We start from the raw sequence: 8,424 nt of genomic DNA, 5'->3' as shown, positions 1-8,424 counted from the left end.
TAAAGCATAGCATGGAAACATGAGACCCCGGAACATTAGTCATTAGTCCCAATGGACAATTTTATTCCATACAAATAAACATTAAAGCAAGTAGTTGAGTGTGGAGCAATTCACATGGGAAGGAAGATGGATGCTGGAAGCTCAGACCTCAGTGAGAACCACCTGTAATAAAAAAAAAAGATTGTAAAAACACCATTAAAACAGCAATAATTGATTTCTACTGCTAGATGACAGTAAGAGACTTGTTTACAAATGAAAGGCCTAAAATGTATATATACACATTTGAGGTAGGGGGGTGGAGCAAAGTTACAGGCTGTAATTTGACAACACAGGCAGAAATGCTGGAATAAGACATGGGGACTGGTAGGGGTGAGTCATTGAAGTAGACGCTATTAGGAGCTATGGCTTAATGAAACAATCTGCTATCAGGTGGATTTAATTAGTTTTGACAAAATGTTAATCAATTACTGCAGCTTTAATATTTGCTACCAAAACAGCAATTAATAATATCAAGTTATTAATTACTTACTGGGTTTCACCGCTTTCTTTCCTATATAAAACAAAAAAACATTTTGATAAGCATAAGATTATTAAAAGTATTCCTGGGAAGCTACAGTAAACTGATAAAGCATGATGCATACACCATCAAGTTTATCCATTCACTTCCACCTGGAACATTCACTATTGAAAATGTAGTAACGTACTTTCCAAACAATCAACTAACAGACCCAAAACATGTTGTTCAATTAACTTTGATCATTGTGACAAATGTATTGCAAATTTGCATATGGCCAACTTACCCCCATAAGAGACTTTGTAGTACAGGTATGACATGATACCGATTCCCACCCACATCTCCTGGTAAGCCTGGGTGTAGTAAGGTCTCATCTTGCCCCACCAGCTTGCAAACATACGTCCTGCCATCTAAGTAGGAGAAAAAATACCCATCAACATTTGTTCCATAGTGGTGCAAGCCAAGGCAAACTAAGTAGAATTTAAACACAACACATTATGGACCTTTTAATAGTTTAGGTGGCTGCGAGCCTTCTAACAAAATTGTGATGCACTAGGGTACTAGGATGCTTTTGTTTTCCAATTATTAAATAGCAGTAGCATGCAGTAAGCCTTCATTTGATTTTTTTTTTTTAAAGGGAAATGAGAGACTAAACTGCTGAAGTAATCACTGCAGATAATACAACCGCTTGTGTGTCTATCTGCTAATACAGTAGCCCTTTCCAAGCAGGACACCACAACCAAAACACAGTGAGGTCAGAGGGAGTTGAATGCAAGTGTGTTTGAAGCCTCTCTTACGATTGTATTTGTTTGCTTAACTAGAAAAGCCTATGAGAGAATGATAGATAACGTTGTTGTTGTTTTTTTTAAATTAGCGTCTTAGCTTATCTTGGTAGACGGAAAATGGACAAAGGTAACCGTTAACATGAGGTTGAAGAGGCAAGAGAGGGTGAAGAGGACTGAAAAGAGGACAAGTGAGAGGAGCAGACCAACGTCCCTCTAGACCAGGGGTCTGCAACCTGCAGATCTTCAGACCAGGGGTCTGCAACCTGCAGATCTTTAGACCAGGGGTCAGCTACCTGCAGCTCTTTAGACCAGGGGTCAGCTACCTGCAGCTCTTTAGACCAGGGGTCTGCTACCTGCAGCTCTTTAGACCAGGGGTCTGCAACCAGCAGCTCTTTAGACCAGGGGTCTGCTACCTGCAGCTCTTTAGACCAGGGGTCTGCTACCTGCAGCTCTTTAGACCAGGGGTCTGCTACCTCTTTAACCCCTCTCCAGTGGCTCCCTGGCTTTGACAAAAATTATATGTAATTATATGTTACATGTAATTCAGCACAAACTGGCACACACAAATTCACCAGAATGTAGGAAATGAAGTGTTTGACCCTCCAAATCTCCTGGGGGAGAACCCCCAAACCTCCCTTAATGTGTCCCTTCCTCTGGGTGCATACCACCAAGCCTGAAAACAGGAGAACCATTTTCTTCATTATAATATGTTTTGCGTCTCCAGTCGGATTTTTGTTTTTTTGGCCAAAAATGGCACTTTTGTTTTTTGATAGTAAAGGTTGCTGACCCCTTCTTTAAACAGTCACCAGAACTGACCTTTGCACAGAACTGTCTTTACTCAAAAATGTTCTTACACCCCAAACCTCATCAGCCCTCAGGTTCTGTATCGAACATTTAAAGGAATATCCATGATCACCAATCTCACTTTCAGAACACAAGTCAAGATTTAAGATTCCTTTATTTGTCACATGTAAATGTACAGTGTACAGTCACAGTGAAATGTTGCAGTGAAAGTCACTCCACTAAAAAGACTTTTGCAACTCCTTAATCTTTTCCCAAAACCGCCAGTTCACAAAGCAGTTCTCTTTTCCGGTCGTGGCTAGAAGGGGTACAGCTACGACCGGTGTAGAAGGACGGTTAAGGCTAGTTCTAGGTTTGCAAATTTCAAGGAATTTCATCAATCGATAACTGTTAATCTTAAACAAAAGTCGATTAACTGAAAAGAACATCCCACACCAAACTGCGCTTTGCTCACTTAATTTTTGTGTCTTCTTCCATAGGGCTTGGGAAAATGTAGTCCCAGACACGACCATCTTGTTTCTACACAGGTGTATCTATTTGTCTGATTGGCTCTACTGCATAGAATCCTATGCAATCAGACAAATAGATACACCTGTGTAGAAACAAGATGGTTGTGTCTGGGACTACATTTTCTCAAGCTGTTTTGTGTTGTCAAAATTTCCCAGTCTCCCAATTAGCCTTCACCACATGGCGTGGGGCCCCAGAGTCAGACCTTAAATTATGATTACATTTCACGCAACTCCCGGTAATGTTCGTTCAAAAAAAAAAGTTGTGTTCCATTAACAAGCAATTAATTGAGTAACCAAATCTTACGAGTAAATTCTTATCGCAATTAATCAATAGTCGATTAACTGTTAATCTAGTTACCATAAATGCAGAGGCCATTTAGGGTTTAGGTTAGGGTTAAAACAAGGTTAGGTTTAGAGTTAAGGTTTAGGGTTAGATTTAGAGTTAAAGGACAATGCTCGTTTTTGACAACCTGGACCTTATTTACGACATATTATAAGACGTTTGACTCACCGAGATCACTTTGGTGTAGTTTGGAGGCATGTAGAAGAAATTTAAAATCCAGCGCGAGCCAGTATATCCATGTAATGGCGGTGGTTGGGGCATCGGGAAAATAGATTTTTAGAAACTGCATTCCCGATGCCCCCACCACCGCCATATCATGGATATACTGGCTCGCGCTGGATTTTAAATTTCTTCTACATGCCTCAGAATTAGACCAAAGTGATCTCGGTGAGTCAAACGTCTTATAATATGTCGTAAGGTCCAGGTTGTCAAAAACGAGCATTGTCCTTTAAGGTTAGGCTTAGGTACAGTAGGTTAGGGTTAGGGGTCGGGGTTAGGCTTTGACCGGTCTCTGCATTTGAAGGGAACTAGCCTTCTACACGGGCCATAGCTGTACACCATCTAGCCACAACCCAGTATGCGTGTTGGCCACACTTGGGCCCAGTCCCAATGTCCACCCTTGCAGACTCGCAGACTTAAGGGCGCTCTCCCGCGAAGTCCGCGAGGGCTTAGGGGTGTCCCAATGTCAACTCGGCAAGTGCGCGAGGGCTCTCCGGCAGCCATTTTGAGCCCTTTATGGCCCCTTCCCGTAAGTCTGCATTTCTGCAGACTTAGCCCAAGGGAATTACCCACAGTTCATAGCGTCGTGACGTGAAACAAGGGGTTACCTGAAGAACAGCCAATAAACAAGCACGGACAGATCAACCAACCGTAACGTTCACGTTACAGAACAAAATATGTTTTCATGTTTTCAGCTGGACTTGCTTATCTGCACAAGTAGCCTTATAATAAATTTGGTTTCATTATTTTTAAGTAGGCTATGGGTTATTAACCCCATGGGTTTGTATAATGTGATTTGTTTAAAAATATGTAGGCTATGGTTATAATTTACATCGATTTCTGTTGCTCTAAATCATATGATTGCCCAGTTAAAAGCAGTATGACATTAATTACCCATTTCGGTGCAGTGTTCTTTGAATTGAGATTTCCAACATGAATATGGAAAGAGTTGTGAGGTGCAGGAATGTGTATACATAATATATTATCATTCTTAAGTTAATACTTTTGGATTCATCACAAACAAGAATCACAGGCAGTAATGTAGGATCGATGCGATCCTACTAACAAATTCTGGGTTGGGTTGATATTTGATCGCAGATGCGATCGCATATGACCACAAAATGAAATGATTTCAAGTTGAACAAATGTTTTGAGGGTAACACAGAGAGTTCTGATAATGTAAAGGGGATTTGACTCAGCCAAAATTAATTTACACGAAGGCCTACAAGAAAAACATGTACAATTTACAAATTGATTTAAAAAAAGCCCCACGCCCACAATAGTAAGAAATATGTTTTCACGTCAACGTAATGTGATGTCACAAGTGCTGTCCCATTCCTTGTTATACCAATTCGAGCCCTTGCAGCCTCGCGCACTCGATCACTTCACCAGGTGACGTCAATAAGTCTGTGAGGGCTCAGGGCTTGAGGGTTTAGGGGGGACATTGGGATTGGGCCTTGCAGTCCTTTACTTCTACGTCACCCACGCTGCAAATTTGACGTAGCGAACGGAGAAACCAGCGTTGACTAGCTTTTGAGAGCTTACGTGAGTTAAATCGGGCTACGCGAATAAATGCCAAAATTAGGTTTGCCACAAACATTGCATGTGTTCCACCATAACGTTACCATATACGTCCACATGTAATACTCAACCTAGGCTAGGAGATTCAAGGTCGCAATAGCTAACTGGCGTGACTGAGACGGATAGCCAGCTAATTTATGTCTACACTATCTAGCTATAACTAGCTCCAGTCTAGCTCCTAAGCTAACTAGCAGCGTTAAAATAGCTTAAACTAGCTAATGTATATGTTAGACGATCAAGCTAGAACTAAAGTGACCTGTTTGGAAATTCAACCAACGGCTTTATCCCAAATTGAGAGCTTCAAATATGGCAATTCTGAGGGCATACGCTAACGTTATCCATGTAGCTAGCTAGCGTTAGTCAGGCCTAATCGGTGGTCTGCCACCACCAGATACATACAGGACAATTATTAGCTAGCTAAGTGATCACTTCTTTCCTAATGCATTGATGTTTTGCACTACTTTGACTCAAGATTGCTGTTCAGTTAGGTAACACACTCACCTTTTATTTTGCGGTGCACTGGAAGGAAGGTCACTTTCCAATAAGTACGGCAAGTCGCAGGGCGAGCTGGTGCTGGGATGAACAAGAAGCTCTCACTCGGAACCGGCTGAGGTGGATTAGCTAGATACTGCCACCAACTGGACTGGAGTGCAATGAGCGTCGCCTGATATGGGATAGGGAGGAGCTCCGTTCCACCAAGACACAAGATGAAATTACATTACAAGAAATATATACATACAGTAGGCCTATGCATAAATATAGGATAGCCTACATACATTAATATGATACATACATACATACATACATACATACATACATACATACATACATACATACACACATAGGCGATTTTATAGGGGGGCAGGGGGGGCAAGTGCCCCCCCTGATTGGACAGCCCAACTCTGCTCAGATTCTTAAAAAAAAAAAAACTTTTTTTTTTTTTACTAATTAACACAATTATTAAATACATAATTGTGGTTTGTACCAGTTTGTGTAAGATCATCATTAATTTTAAAAGTGTATTTATTACTTAAACTAGGCTACCTTTAAAAATATATATATATGCATAATCCACTAATGGCACAACTCGTCCGTCGAAAAAAATGAGATCTGACTGTACTGCTCAGTGCTCAACAAGCTACAACTAGCCAACCTGCTCATAATGGCAAAAAGAGCTATAAAAACAATTTACCACTTCTTCATAAAATAAAATAAAATCTGGCAATGCTAATGAAGAAGCTACCACTCGAAATGACAGCGCAGCAGGTGCAATCAAATGCAGAAGTGCTCCAGAGGCTATCGGAGCTAGCACACTAGCACTAGCACTAGCACTAGCAACATCACCAGCACTAGCACTAGCACTAGCAACATCACCAGCACTAGCACTAGCACTAGCACTAGCACTAGCACTAGCAACATCACCATCGGCGAGGAAGCTAGCACCAGCAGACAGTTGCAGTTTGATGTTGTGATGTTGGGTATGGCCTAGTGCTCGGCCATAAAGTCATATTGACATGCTCGTGGTGTCTAGATGAAGTTTGATGCGTTGTACATATTGAATTGTCATACGGATTTCTCATTAGCATACTGTTCACAACTGGTATTCTTTGTAAATAGATGGGACGAGACGGCAGAACAGTTTTTTTTTTTTTCTCACGTCAAAATGTTGCCCCCCCTACTCTCAGAGGGTAAAATCGCCTATGTCTGAGAGTCTAGTTTAGCACAGGATAGTCTAAATGCTGCTTAATAAACCTATATAAACATGATGACTCTACTGGACTATAGAATCACTGCCAAACTCCCGACATGCTGCTGAGGAAATAGTTACTTGTTCAAATGTTTGGTGACATTTATGTTACTCACTATTGAGATGGAAGTGTTTGACTGTTGTTGTTTAAGTGATCTGTTAGTGGTTTTCTCTCCCCTACTTTTACATCTTAAGTGGTTGTTATTTACCTAAAAAGTAAAATAAACACAAGAAAATTAAATGCATGGATCATTATTTATACTGCATGGACATTTGTGATATTTGTTAATTAATTAGCTCTTTTCCCCCTTCACCCCCCCCCCCTCCTCTTCTCCATCCTTCTCCTCCCTCTATACTTCTCTCCCTCCCTCACTCCCTCCCTCCTCATCTCATCAGGGTTCTTTACAGCAGCCAATTTGTGTATTTTCCGGGATATCATGCATTTCACATACTTTCTCAAAACATTCTGTAGGCATATAGAAGCTGCGTGTTCTAATGGATGTTGCGGGATAGCCAAGCACATATTAGAACATCTGTGCCAAGTCCCGGCATATCCAAGGCCCCGTGCGTCATGGCCTATATAATCCAGCTATATGTGCCTGTATCGAGGTCTTGTATGGGGTCCATGGATGGGTTTCATGTGATTCGATAATTATAGCTACAAACATGATTCGGCAAATCAATAATCTAACTTGCTGCCGTATTACTCGGTTCACCACGGATCTTTCAAACGTAAAGTTCCTTTCCAGTAATCCAAACTCCATATCCAATTCCTGTTTAGATTTTTGTTTGATCATTGACTCACACGAACAGACTAGTTCCGATTCCGATTTCAGAACGATTAAACTGAAACATAGCCTAGGCTATTTGTATTCGTTGGCGTATTCATAAAAACATCTACACACCCGAATATCACAAACAAGAACTTCTGCGTAAGGATTGTTGACATAAACCCATTCTTAAGTGTCATATTCAAGTCTCGTCATAATATGGGAGCTATAATGTGCGGGAATGGATGAAGGACTTAAAACAAATTGATAATAAGGACTGTATATTGGAACATTTTGACAGAATTAGATTATTGAATAGAGAATATTATTTAAAAAAGAAAAGGGCAGGAGTTCTGGGGAGCCTATACCCACGCCCTAGCGGCATATCTCAATAAAGACTTTTTAACTTTTGGCAGTTGCTTTATTTTGAACGAGAGAATACTATTATACTATTAACGCCAAATCCAGGATACTCGTGAAGGCGCCTGCGTTGTTATGAACCAGACCTGGAGTAATGAAAAAGGTGACGACATACAAAACTAAAACCCTCTAGATTCACTGAAACTACCATGGTTAACATAAAAAAGGTGACTGTAGCCAAAAGGTGACAAGTTTGCAGGTCCGTTGAACGGAACGCTGCTCGGCTGCTAGAATAAGACAGCTAATTTAGGCAACAAAACCTTTATTGAGATATGCCGCTGTGCGCGTGGGTGGGCTCCCCAGCTCAGTCTTGTTGTTCCGATCATGGTTTAATTTGCAATAGCACCTTCATCACACCTGTCTGAAAGTGCCAATCAAGTGATTTACAGTGATTTTAGAAAGTAGTTTTGTCAAAAGAGCCTCGCAAACCGTGACGTCACAGAGCGCCCTTGTGACGTGAGCCAGGAGGGGTATAAAAGCCAGAGAGCGACAGAGGAAGAGCAGCCAGAGAGAGAGAGAGGGGGACGTCTTCCTCTCTTTCCCTGACTCTCTCTCGTGGGCTAGAGAGAGAGAGAGAGGAGAAGGAGGTATCATCTCGACATCTCCTCCCCCCCCTTCTCTGTCTCACTGAGAGAGATTCAGTGAGAGAGTCCTCCTCTCTTTCGCTGAGTCTCTCTCAGTGAGCCAGAGAGGGGGGGAGGGGAGATGTCAAGGTGGTATCTCCTTCTCCTCTCT

The sequence above is a fragment of the Borostomias antarcticus genome (genome assembly GCF_949987555.1).
Source record: "Borostomias antarcticus genome assembly, chromosome: 19".
Taxonomy (NCBI): domain Eukaryota; kingdom Metazoa; phylum Chordata; class Actinopteri; order Stomiiformes; family Stomiidae; genus Borostomias; species Borostomias antarcticus.
The sequence above is the reverse complement of the archived record's forward strand: the minus strand, read 5'-3'. Positions refer to the sequence as shown.